This window comes from Podarcis erhardii, assembly GCF_964252035.2.
Source record: "Podarcis erhardii genome assembly, chromosome: 13".
Classification (NCBI taxonomy): domain Eukaryota; kingdom Metazoa; phylum Chordata; class Lepidosauria; order Squamata; family Lacertidae; genus Podarcis; species Podarcis erhardii.
The window spans coordinates 8,667,792-8,684,952 of NC_138502.1; the positions used below are offsets into that span (position 1 = coordinate 8,667,792).

A 17,161-nucleotide genomic window follows, 5' to 3' on the forward strand; every position below is an offset into this window, starting at 1 on the left:
AATCCCCGCGACGGGGTGAGCTCCCGTTGCTCAGTCCCTCTTCCGCCAACCTAGCAGTTTGAAAGCCTGTCAAAGTGCAAGTAGATAAATAGGTACCGCTCCGGCGGGAAGGTAAACGGCGTTTCCGTGCACTGCTCTGGTTTGCCAGAAGCAGCTTAGTCATGCTGGCCACATGACCCGGAAGCTGTACGCCGGCTCCTTTGGCCAATAAAGCGAGATGAGCGCCGCAACCCCAGAGTCGGTCACGACTGGACCTAATGGTCAGGAGTCCCTTTACCTTTACCCTATAAGCCGTCACAATTGGTCACATTGCGTTAGATACAAATAATTGATTTAAAACTGAACAACAACAGCAGCAAAGCAAACATACAAAAATGCAAAGATCCCTGTTGCATAAGTTAAGCACTCCACGTCTCACGCTCCCCCTTATGATACTTGTTTTGGTGCCTAGCTCTCAACTTACTGGTACTTGCAGCCAAGGCAAATTTTGCAGCCTGTGCAGTAATAAATGCATTATTGCCACCTAGTAAAATAGAGATTTGCTCAAGAGGAGTTTGGTTGGAAAGAGAGCAAAGGATGGAATCGAGGAATCAGCGGCGTAGCGTGGGTTGTCAGCACCCGGGGCAAGGCAAGTAATTTGCGCCCCCTAACCCGGGGCAAGGCAAGTAATTTGGCCCCTAACCCCTAACCTGCCGCCGCTGCCAACTTCTTCTTGCTGCTGCCTGGGCTGGGGTATTTACGGTAAGGTAGCCATGGCGGCGGCGGGTCCGTGTCAGGTGATCTGAGGCGAGTTGCCGCTGGCGCTGCGACGCCGCTTGCCCGGAGGAGGAGGAGGGCAGAGAGGCGAGGAAAATGCAACATGGCCCAGCAGCTGCAGCAGCGGCGGCGGCGGCGGTGGGGCTGTGAGGAGGGGCTGCCTGACGCGCGGGGACCGTGGCGAGCGCTGAGAGCCGCTTCTTGCCGGATGCCTTCAGCCCGGACGTGCGCACAGCTCGTCGGTTCCGCGAGACATGGGGCTCTGCTACAGCCTGTGCCCGAGGCTCTTCGGCGACTCTGGAGGTGGCGAGCGAGCCCCCCCCCCAGATGTTGCGCCCGGTCCCCCTGCACCCCCCACGCTACGCCACTGCGAGGAATTGTTGTCTAGGGGGTGTATATAAAGGGCATCGTAACAAATAGCGTTGAACGTCCTCCACGTCTCCCGACTCACAGATGCTTCCCAGAATAGTTTCACCATAATAGAATCGTAGAGTTGGAAGGGCCCCCGGGGGTCATCTAGCCCAGCCCCTTGCAATGCAGGAATCTCAACGAAAGCGTCCAGGACAGGATGGTCATCCAGCCTCTGCTTAAAATCCGCCACGGAAAGGGAGTTCACCTCCTACCGAGGGAGTCTGTTCCACTGTCAAACAGCTCTTACTGTCAGAAATTTCTGATGTTGAGTTGTAAACTCCTTTCTTGTAACCTGAAGCCATTGGCAGGAGAAAACAAGCTTGCTCCATCTTCCGTGTGGTAGCCTTTATGATATTGGAAGATGGCTGTTGTATCTCCTCTCGGTCTCCTCTTCTCATACCCAACTCCCTCAACCGCTCCTCATAAGGCTTGGTTTCCAGGCCCTTGATCATCTTGCTCGCCCTCCTCTGCACATGTTCCAGCTTGTCAATATCCTTCTTAAATTTTGGCACTCAGAACTGGACATAGTATTCCAGTAGTGGTCTGACTAAGGTAGAATAGAGTGGTATCAATCTCAATTCCCAGTGAACTCTGGGAATTGTAGCTCTGTGAGAAGAATTGGTGTCTCCCAACTACTCTCAAGCTACAGATCCCAGAATTCTTTTGGGGGAAGCCATCACTGTTTAAAGAGGCAATAGAGTGCTTTAAACACACATTGTGGATGTAACTCTGGTGTATAGGATTGCACTGTGAGTCTCTCAGGTGATACAAGGCTCTGCTGTTTTGATGCAACAGGCTAGCGTAGCTTCTTGTCTGGAATCAGGTAAATGATCCTTTTTGTTGGGCAAATTTAGGCTGGCACATTGGACTATGCAAACCTTTTGAAGGACTCTGGAAGAATGGAAAGGGGGCAAAATTTCACACAAGAAGTGCATGCATGCTTTGTTATAACACGAAACATTTGCATTGCTGATGGCAGGCTCTGAACACCTCAAAAGACATTTACATTGTTTATGGGAGATTTGCAAAGGTAGACAATAAATGGCTGATAACAGTTTCTGAGGGGAAGAAAAAGATGGAGGGTTGTCTCTAACTCTGCCCTATTCAGAGAAGGTGAGCTGAAATTAAGGAGCCTGAGTTAGTTTGCTTTCACTTGGCAGTTTATTCCAATTCCCTGACGCTTCCCTGCTGCTTAATTTCCACATTATATGTGAGCTTTCACTTGATGTCAAAGTCCATTCCAGAAAAACCAAGAGAATATCACACGCATTTAGTGCTCAGTTCTGTGTTATCTGGTTCCAGAAAAAAATCCATTTGCAGCCCCCTCAATTGGGAAAAATCGCAGGAACGAAGGGACAAAATTTGGGGCAGTATACCAGCATACACTTTTTTCCTGCCGTTTTCATGGGGGAACCGTGACGGAACAGAAACACGCATGTGTGAAAAGGGTAGGTGAGCAGTGACATCATCCATTGGTGTTTATTGTTGTTACACCACCCCCACACCTACTGGTGTGAAAGAAATTTAGCATGATGCGCTGCTATATCTGTCAAAAAGCCACAATTACATAACACAACACATCCTGAAGTGTGAAAGGAAGCAGTATAATCAGCAAAACTAACCCGATATTCCCACATCTGAATGTACCTTTAGTTAAACAGACAGACAGACATACCCTCCAGCACTTCTCCGATGAAAATAGAGATGTCCTATTCCATAATAATGATGATATTTTTACTATTTATACCCCACCCATCTGACTGGGTTGCCCATGCCACTCTGGTTGTGGCTGATGAGCCTCAGGGTTTTCGGGGGAAATAAGCCCAAATAAGATCTTGCAAGGTTGAAGTCCACCTGCCCCTGCTTAGAAGCATCTCTCTAGGACAGGCACCCCCAGACTCAGCCCTCCAGATGTTTTCAGACTACAACTCCCATCATCCCTAGCTAACAGGACCAGTGGTCAGGGATGATGGGAATTGTAGTCCCAAAACATCTGGAGGGCCAAGTTTGGGGGTGCCTGCTCTAGGATTTCAGGCAAGCGTCTCTTTCAGCCCAACCTGAAGATGCAGAGGAATGAACCTGCCACGGCAGAATTTCTTCTGTTGCCTGTCACCTTCTCTTTGCTCCCCGCCCCAAACCATGCTGTGATTTTAAATTCCCTCTCCGGATATTGAAATTAATGAGATTCCAGCTCACGCTTACACAGGCCGAGACGGAGATGGGGCTTTGAGCTCTATCCACTCCCTCTGACGCTTTTGCCCCAGTTCGCTTTCGCCTTCCGCGCCACTTAAGAGGCTGTCTTCTTGATGGTTCCGTATTTCGGTTTCTCGGTGAGTCATGTTAGGCAGACGCTGCCCAGAAGGGAAGGACGAAATCCCTTTGGTAATCCTGGCCTGCCTAAGCTCATTAACGGGTCAAGGAGGAGGAGGAGGAGAAAGGATACTTTGGGCGACAGAAGGATGGAGAGATGGGCAAGCTGCTGGCCACTCAGTTAACATGGCAGCAATTAATCCCTCACTTTCCACCTCACAGAAGACTTGAAAAGCAAGTCGGGGGGTGCAAAGAGACTTGGGGTGTTAGAGCAAAAGGGGCAAGACCACTTGTATACCTGAACGAGCATCACCCCCATTGTTCAGCCTGGACACCAAGGTCCAGCGCCAAGGGCCTTCTGGCGGTCCCCTCATTGCGAGGAGCAAAGTCACAGGAAACCAGGCAAAGGGCCTTCTCGGTGGTGGTGCCCGCCCTGTGGAACGCCCTCCCATCGGATGTCAAGGAAACAAACAACTGCCTGACTTTTCGAAGACATGCGAAGGCAGCCTTGTTTAGGGAAGTTTTTAACGTTTGGTGTTTTTTCGTGTTTCTAATGTTGTGTTGGGGGCCACCCAGAGTGGCGGGGGCAACCCAGTTAGATAGGGGGCATATTATTATTATTATCATTATCATTCGTTTATTGTTTGATTTGGATTTATTTTCATGCATTTATTACACCCCAACTTCCTTCCAACATGGGACCCAAGGTGGCGCAAATATGATCCCCCCCAGGAATTTCAGCAAAGTGGCGGCCTGGTCTGAACTGTCACACTGCATCAGGGAGACAGAAATCCAGGGACCAGGTAGTTCCTTGTTTAAATCTCACCTGGGTCAGGCACTCACCAGGTAGCCTCTCTAGAAGGCTGCTTTCTCTCATGCCAAGCAATTAACATCTGCAATATTGTGGAGGGGAGGAAGGTAATACTGAGTGTCCTTACAGCAGGGATGGGCAATCCTTTCCCACCTGAGGACCACATTGCCTCCAGTTAACCTTCTGTAGGGATCCATCCCACTAGACAGGGCTAGAAGCCAAAGTGAGAGAAGCAACGTATGTTCTAGCCAGGCAAAAAATCCTCAAGGAGGGTACAATGAAGGGCTGAGAAAGGGGTGTGGCCTAAAGAGATCCTCCCAGGGCCAGAAAGAGAGACCTGGAGGGCCAGACTGGACCCCCAGGCCAGGGGTTCTCCATACACATATCCCTCAACCATCCCAATTTAAGCGGGACAATTTAAGCTCTCTCGCGAGTAACCTGGCTCCAGCGAGATCACGGCTTTATCATCTCTTTCTACGTTGATGTTGTGCTGTTGTTTTAATTTCCCTTAATGTGCATTTAAAAATCATGCCTTTTGGAGCATCTGCTTCCATGGTAGTTACCAAGGATGCTCTGAGTCACATACTTCCTTCCCCTCCTGTCTCACCATCCGAGGCAACAGAGCATCAGTGCTTAGGGAAAAAAAGTGCTTTGAATCCTGCTGCTCTCCCTTTGAAGACGGCTGATTAAATCAGATTATGAGAGGTGAAGGCCGGGATTAATTCACGTCTATGAGGGGCATCGATGAATGTGTTCATTTATTTGCCTGCCTTTGTCTCACTTGGCCCGAGTTAATTTTGGCTATGAGGAACATTGATAAATGAGTGTATGCGTGTGATTGCAAAATGGTCCTCCTTATTTTGCGGCTTCTGAATTGAGGACTATTAACATTGTCTTTGTGGGCTTCATGCCTGTCCTTTGTTGAACTGTCTCTGCTGCAACTGTGGCTGTGTTGTTGATTACAAAATAATTATGAACGCAGCTTTTCATTTGGTGGCTTCAAATTAACTGTGGCGCATTTCACTCGGAAGGTGCTTGCAGGATTTTTATTTCAGCTTTGGGTGGGTTTTAGTTTGGGAAGGGGTTACTTGAGTCTTGGGAACTGAAATGTCACCCTTGATGTTCAAAATGTGACTGATGTTTGGTGGAAATTTTCGTTTTAGCGAACACAGATGTGACCTGTGAGCTGTGGTTTGAGATTACTTTTTCTGTACACGAAAAGGAGAAGCTGACTTTGAAGGTTGTGTGGGCCTCCGGTTGCCGTTTGTGAGACGAAAGCCTGCCTGCCTCTGCTAGGGAGAGAAGTTTGGAAGAGAGATTTATTACTCTCTCGTAGCAGAGATAGCAATATGGCGATCATTCCAAGCACATTAAAACTTGGTTAGATTTCCATCTGCCCTCATCCACCTTTAAACAAATGTTCCCCAGAAAAATACTTACGCTAGAATACACCACAGACATTTAGCTCAGCAAATAGACAAAGGTTCTGCTCACAGTTTCAGACGCTGCAGCAAACAAGTCTCCCTCAGTGAAATAAAGATGCAAAAAAGGTTCTGAACTACTGAAAGGAAAGAACTGGGTTTCCTTACGAAAAGAATTATGCGAAGATGCGGGCTGTAAAGTCTCCCTTTTGGAGATATTCAGTTCACTTGGTTTTTCTTGTGGTTGGGAGCCATGGACCGGCCGCATGGCTCCTTGCTTGCTCCAAGAAGAAAAGGAAAAAGAGCGGGGCGGGGGGCGAGCAAAGGAAAAAGAATGTAAGCAAGGAAACAAAAGTTGGTTGTCAGAATGGGAGGGAGTCAGTAGATGTCCTGAGAAAAACAAAGATGGAACAAACTGGCAAAGCTAGTGTGGCAAAGTGGTTAGAGTGTCGCACTAGGGCCTGGGAGACCAGGGTTCAAATCTCCACTAAGCTGTGAAGCTCACTAGATGACTGTTGACCAATCACTGCCTTTCTCAGCCTAACCTACCTCATATGGTTGTCTCAAGGATAAAATGGGGAGGAGGAGAATTTGAGGCACCTAACCATAAGCCTGCATTTTTATCAAAGCTTCTATATATTTCAATCAAGGCTTGTATTTAAAAATGAGCTTAAAAAAAGGATTTTCAAATGTTTCATGCCAGGCAGAGAAAACCTTGGCCATTCTCCTAAGACAAGAGGGCCCCATTGATTTATAGTAGAAAAACAATTCTCAAAGTCATAAAAAGGGAGAATTACATATGCTGCCCCAAGGCTGAGAAAACACCATTAGGAATGGGGAAGATAATACCAATGTGCCTCCCAGTAAAATGAGCCAGATCTTCTTTCTAAGGTTGAAAGGCCAGGAGCAAATGGGAAAAACATTTAGCTAGAAGAAAGAGAGCATTTTTGGGGAAGTCTTTTTCTAAAGCCATTCTTTCTTAAACTGAGAGAGTTAAAAAGGTTAAAATGTGTTAAATGTTGGAAAGGCAACTGGCTTGGCAGAAGAAGCAGCTTCTTCCTATTTTATTTTGAGGCTGGAGAGGAGGGGGAAAGGGGGAGGTGCAAACTGAAGAGGCTTCTTTTAAAAGCTGTGTTTTATTGAGTTCCTTCCTTTTTACTTTGAAAAGCTTTATTCTTTTAAGAGGCTACCTATGATAAATGTATGAAATATATTAGCTTAAATATATTGGCTTAAATGTAATTATGCAAAGGATTTAAGGAATGCTAGATTCTTATTTCATATGGTTGTAAGAGTTGTATTTATCCTGAAATTAAGTCAGCCACCAGCCCCCCCCCCCCCCTGCCAGACAGAAGACGCCATCCAAGCAGTCTTGATATATAGTTGTCAGGCATTTGTTTAGAAACATTAAATGAAGGAAATCTTTCAATGTTGATGTGAAACTCAAGATCCTTGACATCTGTTGAACATAAAATGTAAGATTAAACATTTGTTTTATAAGGCAATAGGGCAAGGAGGGCAAGAGGTGAGCTGGTAATTAAGATTCCATGTAAGATATATTATTACTTATATGTCATATATATAGCTCTTTGTCTCCCTTATAAGGGCAAGGAAATGGGTGTATCTCTTGTGGGTGTATCTTTTGTGATTGGTTCTACCAAACAGCCAATAGGAATTTCAACCAGGCTGATTGGACAGAGGCAGCCACAGGAGGAGCAAAGGGGGCTGGATTAAGGGAATATAAGTGCTGGCCAGAATGGCAGGAGGCAGGCCAGAGCTTGGTAACCACGTACCACTGAGCCTCTTATTTATTTGTCTGACAAATAAATTACTATTTTAATTTCTCTATTGCTGCGTTGAATATTTCATTCCAGCTAAGCGTTAACCACAAGCAGGGTGCTACATTTTATGGTGCCCTGTGACTCGGATAAGTGGTCTGCTGGAACGCAGCCCCTTCGCCCTACTGGGCAGGGTACAAGAGAGAGGACAACTGCTTACCCAAAGCGCGCACTGGTAAATTTTTCCAGGGGGAACGCAGAAGACTCGTCTGTCTGATACCCTGCTCACTGGCGGCGATGGACCGGGGGAAACAGGGAACCAACCAAGGGTAAGTGCACAAAGGGATTTTTGGCCCTCCAATTAATTAGGAGGAAGAGAAGTCTTGATCAAACTTCTGCGTCTCAGTAAGGGGAAACTGAGTACGCTAGGTGGTTGGGTACATCAGATGGTGATCTGGTGTAGGGAAAGGGAAAAATTGGGAGGTAGAGTGTGGTGAAGTATCCAGCGCATTGTATGTGTGAGAAAGTACAGAGCAATCTGTAGCTGACCCGAGTGTGGAGTGGGCAGTACTTCGGTTCCTAGTAAGGCGACTTCACTAGGCAAGGAAACCCACGAAGCGCGTCTGTGAGTGACTGAGTGGATACTTCACAGGGCCATACAATGGGAGTTGGGGGTTCAAAGGGGGAAAATACACCTCTTGAGTGTATGTTAAATAATTTTAAGAAAGCCTTCTCAGGGGCATATGGAGTCAAAATGACGCCAGAGCGCTTGAGAACGTTATGTGAACTAGAATGGCCAAAACAAATTACTGGATGGCCATCTCAGGGAACCTTTGATATAAATTTAGTAAGCAAACTTTGGACTGATATCGCCAAAGAAACTGGAGGGTGCCCAGAACAATTTCCATATATAGATTCCTGGCTGAGCACATTAAATAAAAATCCTCCATGGATAAGGGAATGCAAAGTCAAACGATGCAAATTATTGGCTGTAAAAGCCGAAGCTAGGAAAGGAATCTTGCCAAATAAACTCAAACCCATTTTTGAGGGGCCAGAGGAAGAGGTGCTTCCACCTCCACCCTATGCTCCACATCGAAGGGAGCTTAATCCAAACACTCCACCAGTTGTAACCCCAAGGCAAGAAACTGGAATGAATAATGGGAGTGGAGTCACAGAGTTTGATTCCTTGATAGATTATGATAAATATCTTCAGGAGGCATTGGAGTCCTATAATAAAGCCCAAGCAGAAGTGGTTATTCCACCTGTGACTCCTAATAGACCTCCATCTACAGTCTCCTTTAGTGGAACAACTGATTGCCCACCCCAAACCCCTGTGCATCCAAGTCCCAGAGAAATATTACAGAAGTTACAGGGAGACCTTGCTCGGTCAGCAAGCAATACAGCCAGGCGTATAAAGCTGCTAAAAGAACGCCTTGCGACAGATACCATCCCCTATGATTTGAGGCCCCTAGAGCAAAGTGAAGAGAAAGGTCACGTAGTAGCCCCTCTTAGAAGAGTATTTGATGCACTTGAGGAGCCTGCGCTGGTTAATGGGCAACCCGGGCCACGGCCACCTCGAACTTCGACCCTGCAATATATTCCATTCACAACTACAGATCTGATGAATTGGAAAACACACACCCCATCTTTTGCAGAAAAACCTCAGGCTATGATGGACTTGGTGACTTCAATAGTAAATACTCATAGTCCTACTTGGACAGATTGCCGCCAGCTCCTGAATACTCTGTTCACCACTGAGGAAAGGAGAGACATAATTGAAAAGGCACAGATATATTTGCGTGAGCAGGCCAGAGGGGGAAATATTTATAATATTGACCGTCATCTCCAAGATAACTTTCCCTTGGAAGATCCTAATTGGGATCCAAACAATGCAATTCACCTGGCCAGACTTACCACCTACCGCCAGACACTTGTGCAAGGTATCCGCAGGGCATGCCAGAAGCCCACTAATATGTCTAAAGTCTCAGAAGTAGAACAGAAACCAAATGAGAGTCCGGGAGACTTTTTAGAGAGGCTGCAAGAAGCCTATCGTATATGGACTCCTTTTGACCCTGAAGCCCCTGAAAACAGCAGAATGATTACTGCTACATTTGTGGCCCAGTGCGCTTCTGACATTCGTAAGAAAATTCAGAAATCAGAAGGATGGGAAGGGATGCTGATGAGCCAAATTATGGCCATTGCACGCCGAGTTTATCGGAATAGGGATGAGGCTGAGAAGCAAGAGAAGAAGAAGTGGCAGAAGGAAAAGATGGTAATGCTAGCCACAGCAGTGAAGCAAGACCACCGCCCCTTAAATGGAGGGCGAGGGCGAGGAAGGAATCCACCACTGGGAAGGAATCAATGTGCAAATTGCAAGAAGGAGGGTCATTGGAAGCGGGAGTGTCCTGAACCCCTGAGGTTGGAAGAAGTACGCCCAGGCCCAGGCCCAGGCCCAGGCCCAGGCTCCGGCCCAAGAAATCAGGGACGGGGACGGGGAATGATCCGAGATGGAAGATATCAGAGACCAGGACAGGGACGGAGTAGAGACAATTTCATTGGACTGGCAGAAGAGGATTTTACCCAAGACTAGGAACGACCGGACTCCATAAAGTTAGGCTTCCAGGAGCCCACGGTCACGATTCAATTAGGGAGCCATTTAATAGACTTTATGATTGATACTGGGGCTGAATACTCAGTACTCCCAGAACTATTGCAGAAAAAGGCATCCAAAAGTGTAATCATTAAAAGTGCCACTGGACAGTCAGCTAAGAGGTCTTTCCTCCAACCTTTGGAATGCCAGATTGGGGGACATCGTTTAACCCATCAGTTTTTGTATATACCTGAGTGTCCAATACCTCTCTTAGGTAGAGATATGCTGTCCAAATTGCAGGCCCAAATCACTTTCACTCCTCGAGGTCCAGAAATGAAACTGCCATCAAAAGCAGCAGGAATAATTACCCTCTCAGTACCTAAGGAACAATCATGGCGCCTAATGTCAGCCTTGCAAGTCCAACCCACATTGGATACAGAATTAGACAAGCTCCTCCGAACTCTACAGGTGCCACCAGGAGTATGGGCTGAAAATAGCCCACCAGGAATGGCTAAGAATATAGCTCCAATTGTAGTAACCCTAAAACCTATGGCTACCCCTGTATCTGTAAAGCAATATCCCTTACCCCGGCGAGCAGCAGAGGGCATCCAGAAACATTTGGACCGCCTATTAAAATATGGTCTGCTTAAGCCTTGCCAATCAGAATGGAACACACCCCTTTTGCCTGTTCGAAAACCTGGGACAGATGAATACAGGCCAGTGCAGGACTTGAGGCTCGTAAACCAGGCTATCGAGACCTTGCACCCAAATGTACCAAACCCATATACCTTGCTGAGTTTGATCCCACCAGAAGCAACATTTTTTACTGTATTGGACTTGAAAGATGCATTCTTCTGTTGCCGGCTGGCACCACAGAGCCAACCTATATTTGCCTTCCAGTGGGAAGACCCTTTGACAGGAACAAAAGGCCAGCTAACCTGGACAAGATTGCCCCAAGGATTCAAAAATTCCCCAACTTTATTTGGCACTGCCTTGGCGAGGGATCTAACAAGTTACCCCTCAATACCGGGAGAAAAGGTGGTTCTGCAATATGTGGATGATCTTATACTAGCTGCAAAGGATTTTGATACCTGTAAAGAAGGGACAGAGGAACTGCTCCACTTGCTCTGGGAAGCTGGCTACCGAGTTTCCCAGAAAAAGGCACAGTTATGTTTAGAAAAGGTCAAATATTTGGGCTTTGACATCTCACACCAACAACGAGCATTGAGACCAGAGAGGAAAGAAGCTATTTGCCTTATCAAGGAACCTACCACAAGAAAACAACTTAGGGGATTCCTGGGAACAGCAGGGTTTTGTAGACTATGGATACCTGATTTCAGTAGTCTGGCCAAGCCCTTACATGAAAGCACTCGAGGTGCAGAAAAGGACCCATTCGTATGGGGACCTGAGCAGAAACAAGCCTTTTTAGTTATCAAACAGCGACTTATGGAGGCACCAGCCCTTGGATTGCCTAATTCGGAAAAACCCTTTCAGCTGTATGTACATGAACAGAATGGGATTGCAGCGGCAGTCCTGACCCAGAGATTAGGAAGTTGGAACCGTCCAGTAGCTTATTTGTCTAAACAATTGGACTCAGTAGCAAAAGGATGGCCTCCATGCCTAAGGGCAGTAGCGGCCACTGCGAGCCTTGTCAAAGAAGCTGATAAATTTACCTTTGGCCAGACGATGTATGTGAATGTACCTCATGCTGTTCTGACACTCATGGAATATAAGGGTAGTTATTGGCTAACGAACCCAAGGATGGCTAGATACCAAGGCCTATTGTGTGAAAATCCCAGGATTCATCTACGAGTAGTGAATATGCTCAATCCAGCGACTTTGCTGCCCCTACCAGAGGTAGATGATGAGGAATCACATGATTGTCTCCAAGTAATGGATGAAGTTTATTCCAGTAGACCTGATCTGAAAGATGAGCCATTGAAAAATCCAGATGTTGTATATTATACTGATGGTAGCAGTTACCTGCATGAAGGTGCCAGACGAGCAGGATATGCTGTGGTTACCAATGAGGAAGTTGTGGAAGCTGAGGCTTTGCCTGCTGGCACCTCAGCACAAAAGGCTGAACTTATAGGTTTAACTAGAGCTCTGCAATTGGCAGCCGGATGTAAGGCAAACATCTATACTGATTCAAAATATGCCTTCTTAACCCTGCATGCACATGGAGCTCTATGGAAAGAAAGAGGTCTAATCGGAGCCCACGGGAAGGCTTTGAAATATGGACCTGAAGTAGAAATCCTGTTAGAAGCAGTATGGGCTCCAGAACAGATTGCTGTAATGCACTGCAAAGGTCATGGACGAGGAAGGGATCCAATAACCAGAGGAAATCATGCTGCTGACAAAGCAGCCCGAGAGGCAGCCCAAAAGCCTGTGGGAGGATTTATAGCAGCCCTCATACCAGAGGTAGTTCCAGAAGAAGTTAAACCTCACTATACCCCAGAAGAGAGGAAGTGGGCTGAACAGGAAGGAGCGGTTGTGAGGGACGGTTGGATGATCCTGCCGGACAATAGGATTTATGTACCTCATCATCTAGCAGGCACAATTGTAAGAAATTATCATGAATCTACTCACCTTGGCGGTACTGCAACTAGAGAGAGTCTCAGTCGGAAGTTGTATATTATTAATCTATCACAATTAGCAACTTGCATTTCACAGAAATGTGTTCTTTGTGCTAAAAACAATCCCAGGCAGGGACCGGTACAACCTCCTGGAATTCAGCATGTGGGATACGTCCCCATGGAAAGCCTAACTGTGGACTTCACAGAGCTGGTCCCTTCTAAGGGATTCAAGTATCTCCTTGTGTTTGTAGATACTCTTACCGGATGGGTTGAAGCTTTTCCCACCCGAACTGAAAAGGCACGAGAGGTAACTAAAAGACTCCTCACTGAATTGATCCCAAGGTTTGGATTACCTAGATGCATTGGAAGTGATAATGGGCCAGCGTTCATTGATCAAGTAGTACAAGATGTATGTCGAGTCCTACAAGTAAAATGGAGACTGCATACAGCATATAGGCCTCAGAGTTCAGGGAAAACTGAAAGAATGAATCGGACTCTGAAAACCCAATTGGCAAAATTAACCCAGGAAACGGGATTGGGATGGGTAGATGTGTTACCCATAACACTGTTTCGTGTTCGGTGTGCACCCACAAAAAGACTTAAGTTGTCACCTTTTGAGCTCCTGTATGGGAGACCGCCCTCCTTTGTTCAGGATATTCCAGCTGACCTTAAACAAATAGGAGACCATGTGACACAGGAACAAGTGCAATCTCTCTCCCGTGTTTTTGTTTCTCTTAACAGGTGGGCCCTCGAGCGCACGCCGTGCAGCATTGCCGAGCCGATTCATCAGTTCCAGGCTGGCGATAGCGTATGGGTGAAAGAGTGGAAACGCGATCCACTTGCACCTAAGTGGCGTGGACCTTACACCGTCTTGCTCTCTACTCCAACAGCGGTGAAGGTAGCTGAGGTGACCCCCTGGATTCATCACTCTCGTTTGAAGAAGTCTGAAGGCAGTTGGACGTGCAAAGGTGACCCCTCTAATCCTTTAAAACTAACTCTCTCCAAAAACCCCTGTATCTAGCCCTACCGGGAACGGGCTAGGTCACGGGCAACATTTGACGACCGGCCTGCTGCAGCCACAACCTGGAAGCTGGCTGACCTGCGCACGCCTGAAGCTTGAGGAGCGTCTGAACCAGCGACTGTGAACGGAAAGATTCTCTAATACAATTGATTGACTGCCCCCCTTGTGGAACAATTATCAGAGATATTACTCATTGGGGATCCTCGGGATATATGTTTTGGTCTTGGTGGTTCCCCATTTCTGTCACTGGGGGAATTATATTGGGGCTAATAATTATTTGCTATCATAATAAGGTAATCTTTTGTGGAAGGAATGTATATACTAGACATCAACATGATTTTATTATTAATCCTGATCCCTTGGGAAGGGGAAGGGTCCTTGAATCTGACCAAATTGGCTAAATATGGATTCAGCCATGACCACAATATGTGGGTAGGTTTAGCTGAAATGGTAGCTAATGTTGCAAATAGGACCAATTGCCTTGTTTGCTCTCTTGGGCCAGATGATTCAGAGGGAGGTATGCCCTTATTACCGATACCATTAGATGCCATTGGTATGGTAAGCGAAATGCCACACCAAACTGAAATACAGAATTTCCCCGGATGGAACTCAACTAAACCATTACGAGTTATACCTGTACAAGGGGAATTCTGTGTACATAAATCATCAGATGCAGCTGATTCTCCCATGATAGGCTCTTCTCATTGTCACTATACTTGGGATTATAAGAAGAATAGTCATACCTGGGCACACGGTACTACCTATCGAACTCGGAATACCTTGCCCTGTGCACCTCCTTTTATTCACGCATGGAAAGTGGTGTGGAACATAACTGTGACAGAAAAAGGCAATCTAACATACTGCACTGTGAACTCTCTACCCCTTTTGGTATTTCGCCTTCTGTACTCCCCGTACCAAAAACCTCAGACCCGATGGTTGTGGTGGATATGTGGAGAATGGGCATACAAGAAACTCCCTTCCAAATGGAGTGGGACTTGTTTCTTGGGTTGGGTATTACCACCAATGTGGATTATGCCCACTAGTTCGGCCAGGCGAACACGAAGGAATGCTGATATTTCTCATATAGCAGGAGGAAGTACCCAAAGTTGGAGCGGTACTGATGATTGGCCACCAGAGCGCATTATAGCCTATTATGATCCTGCCTCCTGGAATCCTGGTGAGCTCATACAAGGGGCACGGGATCCTATTTATAATCTAAACAGAATAATTCGATTGCAAGCAGTAGTGGAACTTGTAACCAATGCAACGGCCCAGAGTTTGAGACTTATTGCACAACAGTTGGATGAAAGTAGAGCCGCCATTTTGCAGCTGAAAATGGGAATGGATTATGTACTTGCCAGGCAGGGAGGCCTATGTGGAGTCTTGAACTTGACAGGGAATGCCTGTTGCTTTAACATTTCTGATAATGGTGAGGCAATCCGTGTGTTGGCCACAAAGATGGAGAATATAGCACATGTCCCAGTACAAACATGGGAAGGATGGGATATGGGATGGCTCACCAATTGGTTACCTAATGTCACAGGACTCAAAGGGATACTATTGTCTTGCTTGTTTTTCTTGACAGTAGTAGTATTGGTTTTATGTATGATGCCATGTATCATTTCATGTTTTAGAAGTACAATTAGCAAGATGGTTTCAAATGAAACTCTACCTCATATCATGGCCCTATACAGAGCTTTACCTCAGGAATATGATGAAGGTCAAGCTATCAAGGACACTTGGGATGAAGGTCCTTGAGCTTGAAAGGGGGGAATGAGGCACCTAACCATAAGCCTGCATTTTTATCAAAGCTTCTATATATTTCAATCAAGGCTTGTATTTAAAAATGAGCTTAAAAAAAGGATTTTCAAATGTTTCATGCCAGGCAGAGAAAACCTTGGCCATTCTCCTAAGACAAGAGGGCCCCATTGATTTATAGTAGAAAAACAATTCTCAAAGTCATAAAAAGGGAGAATTACATATGCTGCCCCAAGGCTGAGAAAACACCATTAGGAATGGGGAAGATAATACCAATGTGCCTCCCAGTAAAATGAGCCAGATCTTCTTTCTAAGGTTGAAAGGCCAGGAGCAAATGGGAAAAACATTTAGCTAGAAGAAAGAGAGCATTTTTGGGGAAGTCTTTTTCTAAAGCCATTCTTTCTTAAACTGAGAGAGTTAAAAAGGTTAAAATGTGTTAAATGTTGGAAAGGCAACTGGCTTGGCAGAAGAAGCAGCTTCTTCCTATTTTATTTTGAGGCTGGAGAGGAGGGGGAAAGGGGGAGGTGCAAACTGAAGAGGCTTCTTTTAAAAGCTGTGTTTTATTGAGTTCCTTCCTTTTTACTTTGAAAAGCTTTATTCTTTTAAGAGGCTACCTATGATAAATGTATGAAATATATTAGCTTAAATATATTGGCTTAAATGTAATTATGCAAAGGATTTAAGGAATGCTAGATTCTTATTTCATATGGTTGTAAGAGTTGTATTTATCCTGAAATTAAGTCAGCCACCAGCCCCCCCCCCCTGCCAGACAGAAGACGCCATCCAAGCAGTCTTGATATATAGTTGTCAGGCATTTGTTTAGAAACATTAAATGAAGGAAATCTTTCAATGTTGATGTGAAACTCAAGATCCTTGACATCTGTTGAACATAAAATGTAAGATTAAACATTTGTTTTATAAGGCAATAGGGCAAGGAGGGCAAGAGGTGAGCTGGTAATTAAGATTCCATGTAAGATATATTATTACTTATATGTCATATATATAGCTCTTTGTCTCCCTTATAAGGGCAAGGAAATGGGTGTATCTCTTGTGGGTGTATCTTTTGTGATTGGTTCTACCAAACAGCCAATAGGAATTTCAACCAGGCTGATTGGACAGAGGCAGCCACAGGAGGAGCAAAGGGGGCTGGATTAAGGGAATATAAGTGCTGGCCAGAATGGCAGGAGGCAGGCCAGAGCTTGGTAACCACGTACCACTGAGCCTCTTATTTATTTGTCTGACAAATAAATTACTATTTTAATTTCTCTATTGCTGCGTTGAATATTTCATTCCAGCTAAGCGTTAACCACAAGCAGGGTGCTACAAATTATGTATGCCACCTTGAGCTCCCTGGCGGAAAGGTGGGATACAAATGTATTAAAACAAACCCACACTTCTACAGTACTAAATATAGGAAGAGTAATGAGATACAAGGAAAGAGCACGAGGATGAGGTTTTTTGGACCGAGGAAGAGTCTGGAGACCAAACAGCACCTTCTTCCACGAACTGAGATAACAAGGGTTCTTTGTGCCAGTTATGCGGTTCGCAAGCTCTGTGTTAATTGCAAAGAACCCCTCCATCCTATGCTCAGGTGGTAAAAAGGGTAAAGGGACCCCTGACCATTAGGTCCAGTCGTGACCGACTCTGGGGTTGCGGCGCTCATCTTGCTTTATTGGCCGAGGGAGCCGGCATACAGCTTCCGGGTCATGTGGCCAGCATGACTAAGCCG

The 17,161-nt window shown here is 45.9% G+C and overlaps 1 protein-coding gene across 4 annotated transcripts in view; it reads right to left on the minus strand.

The window, feature by feature from the left end:
- The window catches only part of RPGRIP1 (RPGR interacting protein 1), a 42,060-nt gene extending 38,608 nt beyond the window's left edge, over nt 1–3,452 (minus strand). For all 4 annotated transcript variants that reach the window (XM_081835370.1, XM_081835372.1, XM_081835371.1 and 1 more), the window contains exon 1: nt 3,364–3,452. The gene's annotated coding sequence lies outside the window, so the exon portion shown is untranslated. The remainder of the gene's footprint in view (nt 1–3,363) is intronic.
- Between the last annotated feature and the right edge of the window lie 13,709 nt (nt 3,453–17,161).